This window comes from Hetaerina americana, unplaced genomic scaffold (genome assembly GCF_022747635.1).
Source record: "Hetaerina americana unplaced genomic scaffold, ioHetAmer1.1.p SCAF_44, whole genome shotgun sequence".
Classification (NCBI taxonomy): domain Eukaryota; kingdom Metazoa; phylum Arthropoda; class Insecta; order Odonata; family Calopterygidae; genus Hetaerina; species Hetaerina americana.
In genome coordinates, this window is record NW_027287030.1 from 4358875 (window position 1) to 4379174 (window position 20300).

Consider the following 20300-nt stretch of genomic DNA (forward strand, 5'->3'; position numbering starts at 1 on the left):
CACATTCGAGACAGTTTATCTCATATATGCCTGATTTTTGAAGTGGACCAATAGCATCTTTTGGGTTTCCTAAAGGTGTTTTGAGTTTGTTGTTGGTGACGAAAATAGGTTTTCTACCGTGTTTTTTGAAAAAGGGAGGGAGTCCTTTAGTTAGTGTGGGGTGGAAAGGTAATTTTAGGTATTTCTTTTCGTCAGCGGGTAATAATTTGGTGCTGTCTTGCATAAGTTTTTTGTGTTTTTGTTTTCTGAGGATCCTGTCGATGATGTTTGGATTGTAACCATTTATAACGGCGGTTCGTTTTATGTATTCCACTTCTGATTGGAATTTTTCCTTGCTCAAGGGGACGTTAACGAGTCTATGTATCAGGGAATGAAACGCCGCGTGTTTGTGTGTATCTTGTTCAAAAGACGACTGATGTATGTAGATGTTGGTGTGAGTGGGTTTTCTGTAAATGTCAAACGAAAGTTTGTTTGTTTGGGTCCGGTTTACTCTAATATCCAAAAACGGGAGGGATTGATTGGTTTCTATTTCATATGTGAAGTTAATGGTAGGGTATTGGATATTGAGTTTTTCCAAGAAATTCTCTAGAGGAGCTTGGTTAGTATCATAAATTGCAAATATATCATCGACGTATCTTAGCCAAGTGGTAGGGAAATGTTCGAAAGTGGCTTTGCAGTTGTCTTCAAATCTGCACATGAAAAGGTTCGCAAGAAAAGGGGAAAGGGAATTGCCCATTGTGGTGCCAAAGTTTTGCTTGAATACCTTTCGGTTGAAAGAAAAGTAGTTTTGGTTCATGATCAGATTTGTCAAAAGCACATACTATCTAATAATTTCTTTAGGTATCTGTTTAGAATGGAGCCACTCTTCCAAGAAGTGTATTCTGTCTGGAATGGGAACACTAGGAAATAAGGACTCGACGTCAAAGGAAACTAAGATTTCGGTATTTTTTAGTGTGATGTCTTTAATAGTTTTAATAAAATCGAGGCTGTTTTTAACATTTGACGCACTCTGGAAACCGATGTTGGTGAACTGTTGAGTGAGCCATTGTGATATATTGTATGTGGGAGAGTTGATCGCGGAAACGATGGGACGCATGGGGCAATCTTTTTTGTGTACCTTGGGAAGGCCGTAGAGGCGTGCAGGATAGGATTTGATATGGACAGTGTAAATTTGATTGTTTTGTCAATGAGGAGTTTGCAATTGGCGATTCTGGATTTTGTGCCTAGGAACATTTTGTTGAGCGGGTTTCTAGGGACATTGGTGTATGGTCCATTGTCAATGAGAGTGTTAATTGTTTAAGAGTACGTGTCCTTGTCTAAAATGACACAGCTATTACCTTTGTCCGGCTTTAGGTAGAAGCATTTCTTCCCATCCAAAAACAAAAAGCTAATTACCAAACGATACTGCTCTTTTTGCAATTTAGCGAAAATCACGAAACACGTCTTACTCAAATGGCTACCACATGAAGTTAATTTATTTTACTGATGATGGGGAATTCTTACCTTATTTTTACCACAATAAAACCATAAACCCAGCAATCAACCCGAAGGTCGGTTTATTAAGGATAAAACCATCATACAATTAAAAAAAGATAGCCAAGGCAGCACTACAATCTTATTTTCATAAAAATTGATACATTTATTCTTTTTACAAAGGCCCTTTTTTATTCTTTCTATCTGTATTGTGTAGAAAACTGTTGCTATATGTAAATGAAAATAATTGATTCTGTGATTGTGTGAAAACAGTATATTTATTCCACTCTAATTTCAGGTATTAAATTATTACATATGCGATTAGTTAAATGACAATTAAAATGCATCTCCACTGAGATTAAACAGAGAGGATTGCGTCAGATGAGATGATGAGGGTGAAATATACAATCACCGATGAGTGAGTCCATCATTGCTATTCGCAAATGCTAACTCTCCTCTATGTTTGCTGCAATACACACCATGGAATGAAGCCACCTTGTTTACGGCAATGCAACCTGTCAAAAGGCAAAAGAAACAAAATCAAATACGGACAATATGCTTTCATTAAACAATATTGGTCGTGATCAAAATCATTCTAACATCAAGTGAAGTGCACTCGAGTGGCAAGAGAAACCAATGAATGGGATAACTAAAACCATTCAAATTTTTGCCAACGTGTTCTTCATTTAGTCCTCATTAAAACTCCACTTTGATCCTCCAAATGCTATTTTCATTTTCAAGACATACAATATGAAATGTAATCTCAAGTATCTTGCATACATGACAACCAATATTTGAAGTTAAACACAATTAAGATATAACATCTACAAATGCTCTCATAAGTCGTAGATCTCTCCCACAAAGATTCAATTCAAAAGCAGAAATATAGATTGGCATGAAGATGATTGATTATTAGGAATAAAAGGAATTCCAAATTACATATATAAGTATTCCATTAGATTCCTTCAAATAATTGGTTTAAATATTTCAAAAACCCCTTTCTCAACTCATTCAAGTTCACCAGACTATAAAACAGAAGAGAATAGGCATGTGAATATAATGGAAAAAAATTCAAACGGTGCATTAAATGATAATATACTGTGCAACATTTAGCTCAATGATTGGTCAACTTTGGTGGAAAAGCAGAAAAACACACGATCACATTACTTTAGTTAAAAAAAGAATCAACAAAGAAATAGAACTTCCTAGATTTACGCACAAATTTTTCAATAACTGATCATTCACACGCTATATCACCATTGCCAACTGAAAACCAAGTTTAATCAAGAAGAAAGTACTGTCGAAAATGAAGGAAATTAAAACTGATGCTAATTTAAGTAAATAGAACAATGAGTATGCACCGTGGACTCGAGAGCTGCCATCATATGACCCACTACGTATGACCCCCGACGAGGGAGCCATCAGTTCTTGAAGTCCATGTACATGGGAAAGCTGCTGGATATTACAAAGAATAAGTGGAACCAAATCTACCGAATAACTTGCTAGTACACATAGATGACAATACTATGCCATGAGATTCTTGCGGATTGTTTAGGTCTAATTAAAATATCAATTTAGCTTATTGAAAAGAGGAATACCTTTCCTGACAAATTGAAGCAAATATCCTCCCCAAAGGTGTCCATCCTTCTTAAAACATCGAATGGCTTTTGTTTTCTTTGACGTAGGGGAGTCATAGTAAAAGCAATTTACTTCAAATTTTCATTAATGAACTAATTACACACCAAAATTGCATTAGGTGAAAGTGCTCTCATTTTATATTAAGAATGAATCCAAATTTTACATTAATTATTAAATAATTTTATGGTTAACCAATTATTTTACACAAAATAACCTTTAATTTACTAATTTTATAAACAACCTTATCAAACATCTTTTGAAAATCCTGTCTTAAATAAACTTTTCTCAACCCACGGTTGAATTCTGGAAATCAATTTTTTTCAAAATCGACCACCATCGCAGTAAGACACATAACAACTGATAATAATTCGTGTAGATGTAGACATTTTTTTAATGAGACTTGCATCAGAATGAAGATATGATTTCAAATGAAAGCTACATTTAACCTAACTATGGTGGAAAAATTACATTAGCATCTGTAGGTCGGTATTATTTGCACTAAAGTGCAATACTTTGAAATGAGAGTGTTTTTTGCTTTAAATCATTATTCAGGGAATTATAAGTATGACATACAAATTTACCCTAACACATGGTCTTTTCTTTACAAAAAAATAAGAACGGAATGACGTAATAAAAAAACACGGAATTTTGTGCTGTTTTTGTGCTGTATGGACAATGTGCGGGAATGTAGGTTAACTGTTTCCCCTTGAGTACAAGTTGTAGATGGCGCTTGATGGGAAGAAATATTTGCACATATACTCAACTGGTAAGATATATCCTGAATGAGATTGATGGAATACGTAGGTGCCTGCGACCAGCTACTATTAAGCAGAATACCCTTTAATCACCAGTCAGCAATGTGTCTACTTTCGGTGTCTCATTAAAACCGCACACAGGAATTACGCCTCCTTTGGTTGGGTTTACTCACAGTAAATTTTGTGCAGATACAAAAAGTAAGATTCAATTTCATTTCATCAACAATTCTATGTTGGTTGTGAAGGTGAGAGTGGGGAGAGTCATCAAAGTGGGGTGGATTTGGAGGCTGTTTATAGATAACTAATGAAACATAGCCACAGTTTTGGGTAGTAGGAGCCTTTCTGTGAGTGAAACATAAACCTAAAAATAAAATATCGAAATAACCTATTCTTAACAATAAAAATAAGAGAAGTGAACGACCACATCCACCAGAACGACTTAAAATTTTCACCGAAATGCAAAAAAAGGGACTTCTTTACGCCATTAATATGCCCTCAGCACGTTAACCAGAAGGCGGGGATAGTTCAAGACCATTTAAAGCGCTATCGGCATGAATCATCCCAAACCTGTGCTATGCATCATTAGTTACCGGTAAACAATCTCCAACTCCACCCCAATTCGATTGGTGGAGACGCCATATCCTGTGCGACATGTCGCTATCGGAAGATTTTTCCTACAAATTCGGTTCCCGAGAAAAACTCTTTCTGTCACTCTCGACCAAGACTCGGACGAAGGCTACCTTGGCATCATCACGACTTTTTCAACTAGAATCCTGGGACCCTCGATTCCCTGGCTAATATCGCTTGGAGAGAGACAGATCCTTTTCTTCCTACTCCCTGGACGAAGTGCATTAAGGAATGCATGAGGTGCGTATACTTATCCGTTTGAATTTCATAATCCGAGGCTTTTTAAAGGCTTTATGATTAATAATCTATAATAAGTAGTTACCTTATTTCCTGAAAAATTCTCAGCCCCAAGCTTTAATTTTACTTTGATTTGAAATAGTACAGGTATATTACCGTCATTGAAATGAAATAACAAGGAGGCCTGTTCCAAAAGACGACAGTTACTTTTCAAACGTTCGGTCCCTGCTATGGTATAAATTATTTTACCTTTTAGAATCCATAGTCGAAAAAGCCGTTCTCGCGAATTCCGTCTCGCCGTACTCTTGTTTTATAGTGCTATAATAGTGCTGTGCGCTTAATACTTTTCGTCTGACTACGACATTGTTTTAGTTTCTGATTGGATGTGTTCAAATATACGTAAACATTCTGAAACTCTTTTCTTTTTCTCTTCTGAAATTTGACCGTAGGCTTCTTAATGCGGATCCGACTTCGCCGTCCTAACATCCAGGTTCCTTACGGTCGCATTTGAGTTTGGATGGGATTTAAGTCTTCTTTTTTTTGCGTAAACTATTTAAGATATATTTCCAAGTGTTTTCTGAAGTGGTTGTCAGTGTTTTTAATTCTTGTATTCTGGTAATTTTATTTTTAAATATTCTCGTAGTCCGTTACAATTTGCCTTGCTGTATAGGTATATTTTAAGCCTGTCTTTGATAATTTCGAGGAACTCAGCGGCATTATCTCGGCATTTATCTCGGCAAGAGTAGGCATATGGTAACTTATTTCGTCCAAGATTGCGATGTTAGTAATGATTTCGGCCTTCTACGTTGCTAGAATATATCTAGTATGCTTTGGCCCCGTCTTGGTGATTAAACAATTTGTTCTAAATTTCTACCGTTGTAGTTCTTAATTTTGCACCAAACGCTTTCTATGTCATTTACGTCGCATTCGTATAGTATGCTACTGAGATGTGACTTCATCTCTGCAATGAATCCTTCCCCACCCTATGTCTCAGGTGTGTCCCGTACGCAATTGTGAAACCACTCGGAAAAACCTCATTGTTTGCTAAACCTCCCGTGATTTTCCGTCCTAAATACAATAGCCAATTTTCCGTCCTAAATACTATGTCTGAGTTTATACTGACAAAAATATGGTCAATGTCCGATATTTTGTTTCTTATGCTATGGCAGTTTAATTTTATAATTTTTATTTGATGAATTACTTTTCAATTTTCGGTTTTCTGTATGCCTACAACATTTTTTCAACACGATTCAAGGTTAACAGAGGCAGAAGTATTAAATTCACTCGGATTACTATCTTTTATTTATTTCGAGGCACCGTATTTTTTTCTTGACGTGGTTTATATGTTGTTTTAACGCAAATATTTGTTTGTTCAATTATTATTGGGATCTGAGTGACAAAAAGTGGCAAAAAGCTCTGATTCTACTTTATTTATCAAAATATGTTACCTACGCTCTTGCCTACCAACTATGCCTAACCGTCGAAATGTCTTCGTGTAACATACGCGCGACAAACCGCCATGCCTCGGCAATGTAAAGGACCCCGGAGCGATTAAGGGATACCCGACACGATGAGGAAACAGGCCTCAGATCAACATAGTCCGATAGTAGATCTACTGGTATGATAGTTTTTGTGATCATGTTATTTGTTAAAACGGCGTAGCTTTGTCATGAATGAAGACTCTGCCTTAGGCTTTTGCGTTGGTGATGATGCATGGACATAACAAATTATCACTCATCAGCAGGGATCTAGCCGAAAATGATTTGCAGAAATTGATCTACTAGTAGAATTTTTAAATATAAATTGTACCGCAAAATATTTCGAAATGCAAATACGTGTGGCTTCTCCTAATTTCGCAATATTAGCTGGGTTTTCTTTGTGCTGTGGTGTATGTTCATTTTACTCGGGAGCCCTGACATTCTTATTTCTCGACACGCCGAATTTTTTTAGTAATCAACACGTATATTCAGTGTTAAATGGTATTATGTTCTTAAATAGTTGCATGAAAGCTATGCAATTCGTGCTAAATTCTTACATTATGCTCTCCTACTCACGGGGTAAGTAGTTGGAGACAAAACGTATTTTTAAGTCAACCGTCCGTCAAATAGGCCCTAGGAAATGGGTCAATTAACTGATCAATATTTGTTCAACGCTATTTAATTATGTTTAACTTCTTTTGATATACCCGGATCCGTATTTGCAATTCCAATACAGCTCATCAAGTTTTTTATCTTTTTAGAGCAGAGCATTTTCAATTTTTGTTCATCAATATTTATTTATTATTAACTTTGGTTGAAATACCCGGATGTGTATTTGCAATTCCAATTTAGCTTATCAAGTTTATTATCTTTTTAGAGTAGAGTATTTTATTGGTATCAATATTTGCCTCATTTATGATCGCGATGTAGTGGCTTCAGATACCATTTTAAATACACACTTATATTATTTTAAGTTGAATGACATCGCACACTACATCGTCACGAGAACTTGAAAATTCAGGCAAAGGCATCGGTCTATTTTCTTCCAAACTTCCCATCTGTCTCCCATTGCGTTAGACTGTTAGATTTGAGAGCTCCATAAGAAGAGAAATATGCAATGAATGATAATATTTTGATATTTAGTATTAGCTCGATAAATTTAAAGTTCTACACTGACCAAACATTGTAAGATGTACAATAGGATCTCTCATGAGTGTCTTCCTAAACTCACTTACTCTCAATGGTGAAAATAAGTGATTATGTACAACTTAATATAAAATATATTACTGACTGTATTCCTGATTGCAATGATCACTTTTACGCTGATTATTTAAAAATACATCACCAGTCTAACCATCATAGACAACATAGAATTGTTGATGAAATGAATTTGAATCTTGCTTTTTGCCGCTGTACAAAATTTACTGAGAGTAAACCCAACCAAAGGAGGCGTAATTCCTGTGTGCAGTTTTAATGAGACACTGAAAGTAGGCTCATTGCTGACTCACTTAAAGGATATTCTGCTTATTAGTAACTGATCGCAGGCATCTACGTGTTCTATCAATCTCATTCAGGATATTTCTTACCGGTTGAGTATATGTGCAAATATTTCTTCCCATCAAGCGCCATCTACAACTTGCACTCAAGGGGAAACAGTTAACCTATATTCCCGCATCTTGGCACGGAAATCTATGACCCACAGCGATATCTGTGTGTATTGTATGTCCAAATGTGTGTGCGCGTATATATGTACGGTGTATCCATGTATTAATGATTATAATGGCCGTAGTTTTATGTATATATATGATGATGGGTGGCATGGAGAAGGTACCGTTTGGTCTCATATTTACCCCAATGAAAACCTCTATCTGCCTAATAATCTTGCAATTGCTTCGCCCACATGTCTGGGAGAGAGCGTGGGGCGTACAATGGCAGGAGATGAGAGTCACTGTGGTCGCATGTTACTGGGCATTGTATGGGTCATGCTCATCCCGTCTTGCAATGATTTCAGTGATATGGATGAAAAATTAAGCCCCGAAATAAAGAGATATCCGAAATGGCCGCCATCTGTTGCATTTAGTTGTGTATGGCATTAAATCAATTTAACTTTCTCCATTTCTGATCTCAATTGCAGAGCTTGCCAGCATTGGATAACTTTGTTTGACAGTGATCCAGAAACCGAACTTTGTATTTTCCTGGAAGAAGTTTTCGAATTAGATCGCCATTTGAGTCAAGCATTTACCAATTGAAGCAATATTGGTAAGTAGAAATGTATCCGCTAGTGTCCATACTCATAATGATAATTGAATAAGTTTAGCTGCTAAATGGATTAACCACTTACCCGATTGGAATTTCATTATTTCAGCACAAAATCTTCGTATTTTTTTATTACGTCATTCCGTTCTTATTTTATTGTAAACAAAAGACGATGTGTCAGGGTAAATTTGTGTGTCATACTTATAATTCCCTGAAGAATAATTTAAAGCAAAAAACACTCTAATTTCAAAGTATTGCACTTTAGTGCAAATAATACCGACCTACAGATGCTAATGTAATTTTTCCACCATAGTTAGGTTAAATGTAGCTTTCATTTGAAATCAAATCTTAATTCTGATGCAAGCCTCATTAAAAAAATGTCTACATCTACACGAATTATTATCAGTTGTTATGTGTCTTACTGCGATGGTGGTCGATTTTGAAAAAAATTGATTTCCAGAATTCAACCGTGGGTTGAGAAAAGTTTATTTAAGACAGGATTTTCAAAAGATGTTTGATAAGGTTGTTTATAAAATTAGTAAATTAAAGGTTATTTTATGTAAAATAATTGGTTAACCATAAAATTATTTAATAATTAATGTAAAATTTGGATTCATTCTTAATATAAAATGAGAGCACTTTCACCTAATGCAATTTTGGTGTGTAATTAGTTCATTAATGAAAATTTGAAGTAAATTGCTAATACTATGACTCCCCTACGTCAAAGAAAACAAAAGCCATTCGATGTTTTAAGAAGGATGGACACCTTTGGGGAGGATATTTGCTTCAATTTGTCAGGAAAGGTATTCCTCTATTCAATAAGCTAAATTGATATTTTAATTAGACCTAAACAATCCGCAAGAATCTCATGGCATAGTATTGTCATCTATGTGTACTAGCAAGTTATTCGGTAGATTTGGTTCTACTTATTCTTTGTAATATCCAGCATCTTTTTTACGTCCATTGCAGTGAATGAGAAGATAGTCAACGGAAATTATATTCCTCCCAAAATCCACACACCTGTGCACCTCAAATCAATTGGATGTCTTGATTTCAATGTTCCAATAGATCCAATTATTGCTAAACTTTCAAGCGAGGTCCCAACACTTAAAACTGAAATGTCAGGTCAGATTACTGCTTTAAAAGAACTGATGCTTGGTATGTCAAAGGAAATTGGATCCCTGAAAGAGACTGTTGTGATCCTGGAGAGAGAATTGAAGTCTTGGGACACAATCCTGATTGCTTTGGAGTGTGAATTGAGGTCTCTTGTTGATAAGAGTGCCTCTCTGAGGGGGGTGGTGCATGGGTGGGGGACAAGGGAGGGCATGGCCAAGGCAGCATTGGCAGTCAATGAAGAGGAGCAAGTTGCTGAAGGAGAGAGGGATTGCGTTGAAGCGATGATGCGCATTACAACCATCTTGAATGCAGACGACGAAAAGGAGTCCTGTGTTCGGCATATTTATCAAATGCTCCAATCGAAGAGTGTCCTGATGGCTGCCATTATGAGATCCATATTGAAGCCGTCTTGGGTCTCCATTTACATCAACTGTTACTCTGATAAAATAGATAGGATGAAGAGAAGGTTGAAGGATCACGACGGAGAGAAGAATGGACATATATTCCTCAATTTTGGAGATTATTTAGACTTGAGGGCGTATATTGGGGGATGGAATATAAGAGAGAATTGTGAATGGGCACAGAGAGTGGCCGCTCCTTGTGTTTTTCATGCTTTGTGTCGCTTGGCCATGTACATTGCCTTCAAGAACTGATGGCTCCCTCGTAGTGGGTCATATGATGGCAGCTCTCGAGTCCACGGTGCATACTCATTGTTCTATTTACTTAAATTAGAAACAGTTTTAATTTCCTTCATTTTCGACAGTACTTTCTTCTTGATTAAACTTGGTTTTCAGTTGGCAATGGTGATATAGCGTGTGAATGATCAGTTATTGAAAAATTTGTGCGTAAATCTAGGAAGTTCTATTTCTTTGTTGATTCTTTTTTTAGCTAAAGTAATGTGATCGTGTGTTTTTCTGCTTTTCCACCAAAGTTGACCAATCATTGAGCTAAATGTTGCACAGTATATTATCATTTAATGCACCGTTTGAATTTTTTTCCATTATATTCACATGCCTATTCTCTTCTGTTTTATAGTCTGGTGAACTTGAATGAGTTGAGAAAGGGGTTTTTGAAATATTTAAACCAATTATTTGAAGGAATCTAATGGAATACTTATATATGTAATTTGGAATTCCTTTTATTCCTAATAATCAATCATCTTCATGCCAATCTATATTTCTGCTTTTGAATTGAATCTTTGTGGGAGAGATCTACGACTTATGAGAGCATTTGTAGATGGTATATCTTAATTGTGTTTAACTTCAAATATTGGTTGTCATGTATGCAAGATACTTGAGATTACATTTCATATTGTATGTCTTGAAAATGAAAATAGCATTTGGAGGATCGAAGTGGAGTTTTAATGAGGACTAAATGAAGAACACGTTGGCAAAAATTTGAATGGCTTTCGTTATCCTATTCATTGGTTTCTCTTGCCTCTCGAGTGCTCTTCACTTGATGTTAGAATGATTGTGATCACGACTAATCCTGTTTATTCAAAGCATATTGTCCGTATTTGATTTTGTTTCTTTTGCCTTTTGACAGGATTCATCGTCGTAAACAAGGTTGCTTCATTCCATGGTGTGTATTGCAGCAACCATGGAGGAGAGTTAACATTTGCGAATAGCAACAAAAGACGCAACCATGATTATAAATTTCAGTCTCATCATCTCATCCAATGCAATCCTCTCTGTTTAATCTCTGTGGCGATGTATTTGAATTGTTATTTAATCAAACATATATGTATTCATTTAATGCCTGCAATTAGAATGGAATAAATTTACTGTTTTCATGCAATCACAGTATCAATAATTGTCTTTTAAATTTAGCAATAGTTTTCTTCACTTTATAGATACAAAGAATGAGAAAGTCTTTAGAAAGGGAATAAATTTATCAATTTTTATGTTAATAAGATTGTAGTTTGCCTTGCTATCTTTTTAAGTTGAATGATGATTTTATTCTTAATATTGTGGCAAAAATAAGGAAAAAAAGCCCCCATCAACAGTAAAATAAACTTCAAATTTATGTACCTGAAATACGTTAGAATTTAGTGTGTATATATATATATATATTTTTTTTTTTTAAGTAATCTACCGGTTAGGGTAGGTTTTTGGACGGACACAACTACCAAACAAATATTTTATTACTCCTAACAAAACACAAAATCAATCATCCTACTCTATATCAGGTCCCTCTTCATCTCTGAGTACTTCCTTCCTCCCTTCATCCCGTTCAACAACCCTATCCTGTTCCTTCCCTTTCCTCTTTTGCCCAACATTCTACCCTCTATCACAGTCTTCAACATCCCACTGCCTCTCAACACCCCCTTCATCCACTTTTCCTGCCTCCATAGGATTGCTCCCAACAAACCCCTCTCTTCGCCCACCATACCAAGTACTTCCTCATTTGTTTTCTTCTCTGTCCATTTCACCTTCTCCATTCTTCTCCACACCCACATTTCAAAAGCCTCCAATCTACGTCTATCCTCCTGCTTCAATGACCACGTTTCCGCTCCGTACATAGCTACGCTCCATATCAAAGTTTTTACGAGTCTTTTCTTAACATCCTTACTCAAAGTCCCTGTCATCAACTCCCTCCTCCTTGTGAAAGCCTCTTTGCCTAGCGCAATTCTTCTCCTTACGTCCCTACTACTTTGACCGTGTTGGTCCAAAACACTACCGAGATACGCAAACTGTTCTACCTGCTCTAGCTTTTGCCCTCCTATTTTAATGTTAAGCTTGGCCTTTTTCTTTCTAGAGAATCGCATAACCTTTGTTTTATTAATATTGATTCTCATCCCATACCTGTCGCACTGAATTTCCAATTCACTAAGCAATGCTTGCAGCCCCTTGGCTGACTGACAAACTAAAGCTTGGTCATCAGCAAACCTAACTGATTTTACGAATTCCCCGCCCACTTTCATTCCTACCTCGAGTTCATCCCATGCCTCTTTGATCATTTCTTCTGCGTACAGGTTGAACAGCAACGGTGATAATGGGCAACCCTGCCTTACACCCCTTCCTAACACTGCCCATCCTGACTCCCCGTTTCCCACCCGCACCCGAGCAGTCTGAGACATGTACAGGTTGCGGATTAGCCTCCTTTCCCTCCAATCTATTCCTATTTTCTGCAATATACTCATTAGTTTTTCCCAATTTACTCTATCAAACGCTTTTTCGAAATCTACGAAACAGGCAAATACCTCCTGGTTGTGTTCTATATTCCTCTCGATTAATAATCTCATTACTGCAATGGCATCACGCGTACCTCTCCCCTTCCTAAACCCAAACTGATCATCCCCTAAGTAATCGTTTGCCCTACTCTGTATCCTTTTGTTTATGATCCTGAGAACAACCTTAGCTGCGTGGGATATCAAACTAATTGTCCTATAGTCCTCACATGACGTGGCCTTAATCTTTTTCGGAATAGGGACTAAAACTGATCTCACAAAGTCTTCCGGCCAGATTCCCTCCTCATAAATACTACGGATCAGCCCATATAGCCTCTTCCTCCCACATTTTCCCAAGCATTTCAAAAGTTCCACGGGAATGTTATCTACCCCCACGGCCTTATTTAGTTTCATCTCCCTTAATGCCCTTTCTATCTCATTGTCTAGTATGCCTGGACCTAAGCTGTCTTCCTCTACGTCATGTTCCTTTTCAATGTCTAACTTTGTTGGTCTAAGCTCTTTACTATACAGTTCTTCTACATATTCCTTCCATCTCTCTTGGATCTTTCCTACGTCAACTATTACCTTACCGGCCTTATCTCTAACTGCTATCGTTGATCTCCCTTTCTTACTTCCCGATAAAGATTTAACTATGCTGTAAAGCGCACCGATTTCCCCATTCCTCTGCAGACTTTCCATATTCTCGCACTGCGTCTTCCACCATGCTTCCTTTGCTTTATTTGTTGCCCGCCTCAATTTATTGTTCAATTCTTTGTACTTCATTTTGCCTAATTCTGTATTTATATTCTTCCATTTTCGCCGCTCATCCATTTTTGCAATCATCTCATCCGTGATCCATGGTTTACGAGTCCTTTTAGCGTTAACGGTTCCAATAGTGTCTTTTGCCGCTTTAGACAACCCTTTTTTGATGCATTCCCATTTTTCTTCAATAGTACTTAGCTCTTTACCGTCCTCTATGATTTTCTCTACCGCCTGTTTGTATTCCTTTCTTTTCAACCCATTTAATGCTTCTACATTCCATTTTCTAACTCGCCGCCCCTGCCTTATCTTTTTAAAACGTACGCTACATTTCATAACAACTAAATTGTGGTCTGAGTCCGCATCCGCTCCCGGGAAGCTGTGGCAATTTATCACACTGTTCCTAAACCTGTGTCTAACCAGGATATAATCTAGCTGATATCTTCCCGAGTCACCTGGCATTTTCCATGTATACCTGCGTCTTTTGTGGTGTATGAACCAAGGGTTGGTGATAACTAAGCCCTGTCTTCTGCAGAACTCAACTGCTTTCTCCCCGCGGTCATTCCTCGTGCCTAAACTGTAGTCCCCCACCTCATCACCATCTCTTCCTTCGCCTACTGTCGCATTCCAATCCCCCATCACTATCAAATGTCTCCCTGCAGGAACACATGCAATCATGTCCTCTAACTGATCGTATATCCTATCGACCTCTTCTTCCTTATGGTTGCTCGGTGGCATGTATACCTGGATAATAACTAAGTTCGTCGGTTCTGCTTTTATCTCCACTAGTAGTATTCTATCCGTTACCTGCTCTATGTTGACTACACTTCTTCCTACCTCTTCATTTAATACTATGGCAACCCCTCGTTGGCTCTCGTCCCCACCGCTGTATATTATTCTATACTTATCACTCCAGTAATCCCCGCTATCTTTCCATCTCACCTCGCATAGACCTAAAATATCTATATTTCCCCTTTCCATCTCTCGCTTAACATTCTCCAATTTCCCCGTCCTCATCATTGTCCTAACATTCCACGTTCCTATTCTAACTAATTTGGTCTTCTTCTCCTGCGTCTTCTGTCCTGCTGCTGCTGGTTTTCCCTTGCAAGGGTTTCGTGGGATGACGACCGCGGAAGCCTTGCCTCCCCCGCCGCCGGGCACACACGGCCGATTGGGCCGAGCCCCGTGGTTGCCAGGACTCAAAATATCTCTGTTGTCCATCATATTTTTCTAGGGAATGATAAATGAGGTGGTTTCCCGTTGCCTTCCTCAATAGTGTTTTTAACGTGACACCATCACTTACTGGCCGCCCCACTGGGGTCAGACGCCATTGCAGCCGCCTCACTGAGGAACAGACGCTGCGTGGACTACCTTTCGTCTGGCTCCTAACCTTCGACCTATCTGGCATGGGTGACCCTACCAGGAGCAATTTTTATTACTCCCGCCAGTACAGCTCTAGGGGTCATCGGAACGCACAAGCCCTTCCACCACGTCAAGGTTGTAGTCCGGGGAGGGATATATATATATATATATATATATATATATATATATATATATATATATATATATATATATATATAGTACAATACACAGTAACACACAAAATAGAAACACAAAAAAAGAAGAACACTCACACGTAATTTCTTGATATTTCGACGGAAACAATCCGTCTTCCTCTGAAGATATAGAAGTAATGACTGCTGAAGTTGTTGAGGTGAGGGGTGCGAGAGAAAGGGAAGGGGGCCAGGAGAAGGGGAGAACGGGAGGCGAAGGCGGGGTGAGGGTGGGCTTCCACAAAGTAACAATTCTAAGCCACTCCCATCAGTGAACGACATTGAGGCCCGGATGCTGATAGGCCATACAGATGTAAATGAATGCCATTTCAAGTGTTTTTAATTCTATAGGGTTATCGGATGTGGGAAGGGAGGCCAGGACGGAAACATTGTAGCACAGGTTGAAAGGGGTATTATGATGGGAAGCATGTTTAGGGATGGGGAGACCCGCGGACGGGGAGGAGGGATTGCACGAGGCGCGGTGGTTATTAATCCTAATGTTAAGTGGTGTGGAACATTGGCCTATGTAGAATGACGGGCAGAGTTTACAGGTAAGAAGATAAACTACATTCTTGGAAGTGCAAGAGGAATAGGGGAAGGGCGGGAGAGAGTTAAATGGTGGGATGGAGTGGGGTGGAGTGGTGAAAATAGGGCAGGTTTTGCATCTTGCTCGATGACATGGAGTGGGTATGGCTCTGGGGGTGTGAGGGGATTTTGAGAGCGGCCTGGTGGATTTGAGGATATCTGCTAGGTTGGCGGGACGTTTGAAGGTTACAGAGGGGCAATTGGGGAGAAGGTTGGAGGAAGTGTTGTGATTTTTGAGGATGGGGAATAGGTCTTTGAGGATGAATTTGAGAAACTGAATGCCTGGGAAGTAGGTAGTACAGATTGAGAGAGGGTGGGAGTCTGTGGTTGAGGCAGGCTTGGGGGTGTAGGAATGTTTAAGTATTTTTTTATGGAGGAGGGAATCAGGGTATCCTCGTTGGAGGAGGGAGTGGTGAAGGTTGTTAAGGTATTTCTTAAGGGATTCGGGATGGTTGCAAATACGGTGACCGCGGATAGAGAGGGAGTAAGGGAGGGAGCGCTTGGTATGGGAGGGGTGACAACTGTTGTAATGAAGGTATTGCTGCTTATTAGTGGGTTTGGTGTGAACAGAGGTAAGGAATTTGTTATTACTGAGGGTAATATTAACATCGAGGAAGGTAATCTGAGAGGATGAAATGGTCGAGGTGAAAGACAGAGATGAGGAATCGTTGAGTTGGGAGATGAAGGAATTGAGGGAATCTATGCTGTGTGGCCATAGTAGAAAGATGTCGTCAATGTATCGGAGCCACAGGAGGGGTTGCAGAGGATAGTTTGAAAGGAAATTCTCTTCTAGGACACCAAGGTGGAGGTTTGCATATGAAGGGCTGAATCTGCTACCCATGGCACAGCCCTTTATCTGGAGGTAATGGTTATTGTTAAAAGAAAAGGAGTTGCGGGTGAGAATGAAATCGGAAAGGTCAATGAGAAAATCGGTACTGGGGATTTGAGGGGTAGGGCGTTTGGAGAGGAAGTAACGTAGGGAAGAAAGGCCTTCTTGGTGAGGAATGGATGTGTATAAGGAGGTGACATCGATTGTAGCCATGGTAATATGGGTATCAGGAGGGAGGGAAGTTGAGTGAAGCAATCTGAGGAAGTGGTAGGTGTCTTTTATAAACGAGGGTAGGGAGTGAACTAAAGGTTGGAGATAGTAGTCCACGAAGGCGGAAATTCTTTCGGTAGGAGAGCTACGAGAGGAGACTATAGGGCGGCCTGGGTTGTTGGGTTTGTGGATCTTAGGAAGGATGTAGAAGTGAGGGGTGTGAGGTTGGGAAGGGGAAAGGAGGGAGATGTCACTGGGGGAAAGATTCTCCTTAGGGCCGTTGTCTCGGAGGAAAACGATAATTTCTTTTTGGAATGCGGGGTTCGGGTCAGCGGGAATATTTTGATAGGATGAAGTGTCGGAGAGTAGTCTGTTGCATTCTTGAAGGTAGTCTGCAGTGTTTAGGATTACAACTGTCGAACCCTTATCGGCAGAAGTGATGACTAGGTTGGGGTTGTGTGTGAGTTTTTTTAACTCAGTTAATTCGGCCGGGGAGAGATTAGTATATATATATATATATATATATATATATATATATATATATATATATATATATATATATATATAAAGCCATTTATAAGTTTCCTATCGGATTAATTGAAATGGTGACATATAATATGTTGACTTGTGAAATCGGGGCTCTATTAGCTTCCCTGCTTAGGCCTGGTATGATAGAAATTCATTTGCATTCTTCGTTTTAGCCAAGATGCTCCCATTGTTTTTTTATCAACGACTATCCCTATCCTCTTTATTCACGTTTCAACTGCCCCTTTAACACAACTTTGCATCGGATGTATGCCTTTGAAAGGCACTATCCTTTCTTAATCCACTGTCTTCCTTTCTTCCTTATTTCTTTTCCCAATTGCCTAAAAATGAACCACTCATTTCATTTTGATTCCCAAATGTTTAGCTGGAATAGCTCGTGAAATACACCAGAAAAATTGAGTTTCCTTCCCAAGACGTTCCACAAGTGACCTCACTAGTGTTTCAAATTCAGTTCATCACCTTTGCAGCATAATTTCCTTGAATCCCACCAGCTACTATATCATAGTTAAGTTCATGAAATTGAAACTCCATCCCAGGGATTGAAATACGTATACCACTGTCACTATTAACAATCTCATATTATAGCAACAGTTGTCAGAACTGTCAACTGAATCTTTTGAACTCACAGCAAGCCCTCTCCGAATTTCACCATTTTTTTTACATTCCATCGTCTGGTAGTCCTGTGGTTGATACAAATGTGTCAATATATTTGTACGAAATTCAAATAATGCTGTTGTGGAAGTCAACATGCCCCAAAGTGAACTTGTATGAAGGTTAGGAAACATTTAATGAAATATTCAAGTTGTCTTTGTCAATGTATTGTCAGAGAAACTATTTTACACAATACAAAGTGATTTTCATCATTTTTCTCCAGTTTTTAATTGTAAGGAAGCCTCACTTAAGTTTGAAAAAATAAACAAAATTTATAACCGGAAAAATAATATGAGGTCAGCACTTTATGGAACTTATGATTTAATGGAGAGGCTTTCTGGGAACCAAGAGTATCAACTGTCATTATTGTTCTTTATATGAAAATCTACAGTGGTATCACTGATTTCAACTAAATTTGAATTTTAGGCTCAAATACAAATGACGATTAATGAATCACTTCAGTGAAGAGTGTACCATCTTTGAAATTTGAAAATAATATTTTAAAATTTTAAAATTAAAATTTGTCATTATTTTGAGGTATCGGTCAATAATTATCATATTCCATCATAGGTTGGAGGTGAGGCAATTTGCAATAATATCCAAATTAACATTAGCAGAGGATAATATATTCCAAGAAAGTTTGGCAGATGACCCGACAGTTACTTCATGCAGCCATCCACAAATTATAAGCATTTCAATGAAACAATTTCAAACAATTGTTCCCTGATGAGAAAAAGGCTTGTTTAAATACCAAATTTAAATATTTACTTTTCGGGCTTAATGGTGGCCAGAACAAGAAACCTTAAATGTCAAGGTTGACGCAGTTCAAGGATACGCACAAAAGTTTGGAAAGTATTATTGACCTTGAAATGGTTAATATTGAGTGCTGATTGACTGTAGTAAAATATATGCTTAAAAGGAATCTAATTGAAAACATTTAATAAGGATGTCATTGTGAAGGCATAAATATCATGCGAAGGAATATTGTATTACATTTTCAATTGGCTTTAATTAGTCAATTTGCTACCGACATATATTTAAACTTTACAAGTCATTCAGAGACTCGATTAAAAAGCAAAAATTAAGATTCCCACCAAGACGATGATTCGTTATAAGAAATAAAGGAATTCTAAATTGCAGAGATAAGAAACACATGTGTGATGGCAAAAAGGCTAATGAAAATGAATTGCATTGAATGACAATATCATCAGCAACATTTCGGCCATTGATTGGTCTGACTTCTTGGATTAGTGGAAACCCTACATTTTCAAGGTACTTGGTACAAGGTACTTGGTACCAAGAAATTAATGAGGAAATTGAGCGAGGAAGAAAATATGGAATGGGAGCATTGAGTACACCCTGCTCAGTTGAGAGTCGCCATCACTTGTCCCTCAAAATATTGGAAAAGGAGAGGAAATAAACGGCATTCATTGGCCGTTTCTTCAGAATGCGATCCATAGTGGGCAATCATTTCAGGGATTGCGGATATCAAAGATATCTCCATGGTCACGGTTCAAGGAGAAGTCCTCATGGTGAGGACTTCTCCTTGTACTTTTCCTCACCTGATGATGATACAGTGTATCGAAACCATGGTCGGCAATAAAGTTTTAACTGTGGAAAATTGCAACGAAGTTTTCATTAGGGCAACCTTTGTTAAGGTGGTGTCACTCCCTCCCGAAGTCCCCAGATTTGAGGTAGAAATGACCCTCGGAAAATACGGCAAGGTGGTCTCCTAAACGGACAACCAGTGGATTGGACAAGGTCTATACAAAATTAGTACAGGCACTAGAACAATCAAGATGTATATTAAGAGCCCCATCCCATCGCATATACCTATAGCCGGGTATAGAGCTGTAATACATTACGACGGGCAAAAGCCAACATGTTCCAGGTGTGGGAGTGAGGAGCACCTTAGAGTCAAATGCACAATGATGAAGACGAACACAGCGTATGCGGATGCATTTCGAGGAAAGAAGTCAAATACGGAGGAGGAAAGTCCGCTGTTGCCAATTCCGGAGGAAGATATGGGTACTGATGCAACCAGGGAGAATACAAGGGCAGAGGATTCTTTAGAAGGGGAAAAGCGGCAAGGAACCACGCGAGCCCCCCCGACCAGCGAAGATGATGACTCGGGCAGTGACGGACCGGCGGAGGCAAACGGAATCGGGCGAAAGAGGAGGAAGGGGTCATGGAAAAGGAGGCGGGGTACAAGGATTTCGACTACAGTTACCCTTGGCAACCTAATGGGGGCCACAGGCGAGGGAGGGGAAGGCGGCAAAGGGAATCGAGCGGAGAGGGGGAACAGCGAGGCCAGGGCTAAGGAGATGGACATTCAGGAGGAGGGGGGGAGAAGGAAGTGTGAAAATGCTGACAGACAAACTGAGTAATGAAAAAATGGAATGGTTGGCGGAGCACGGG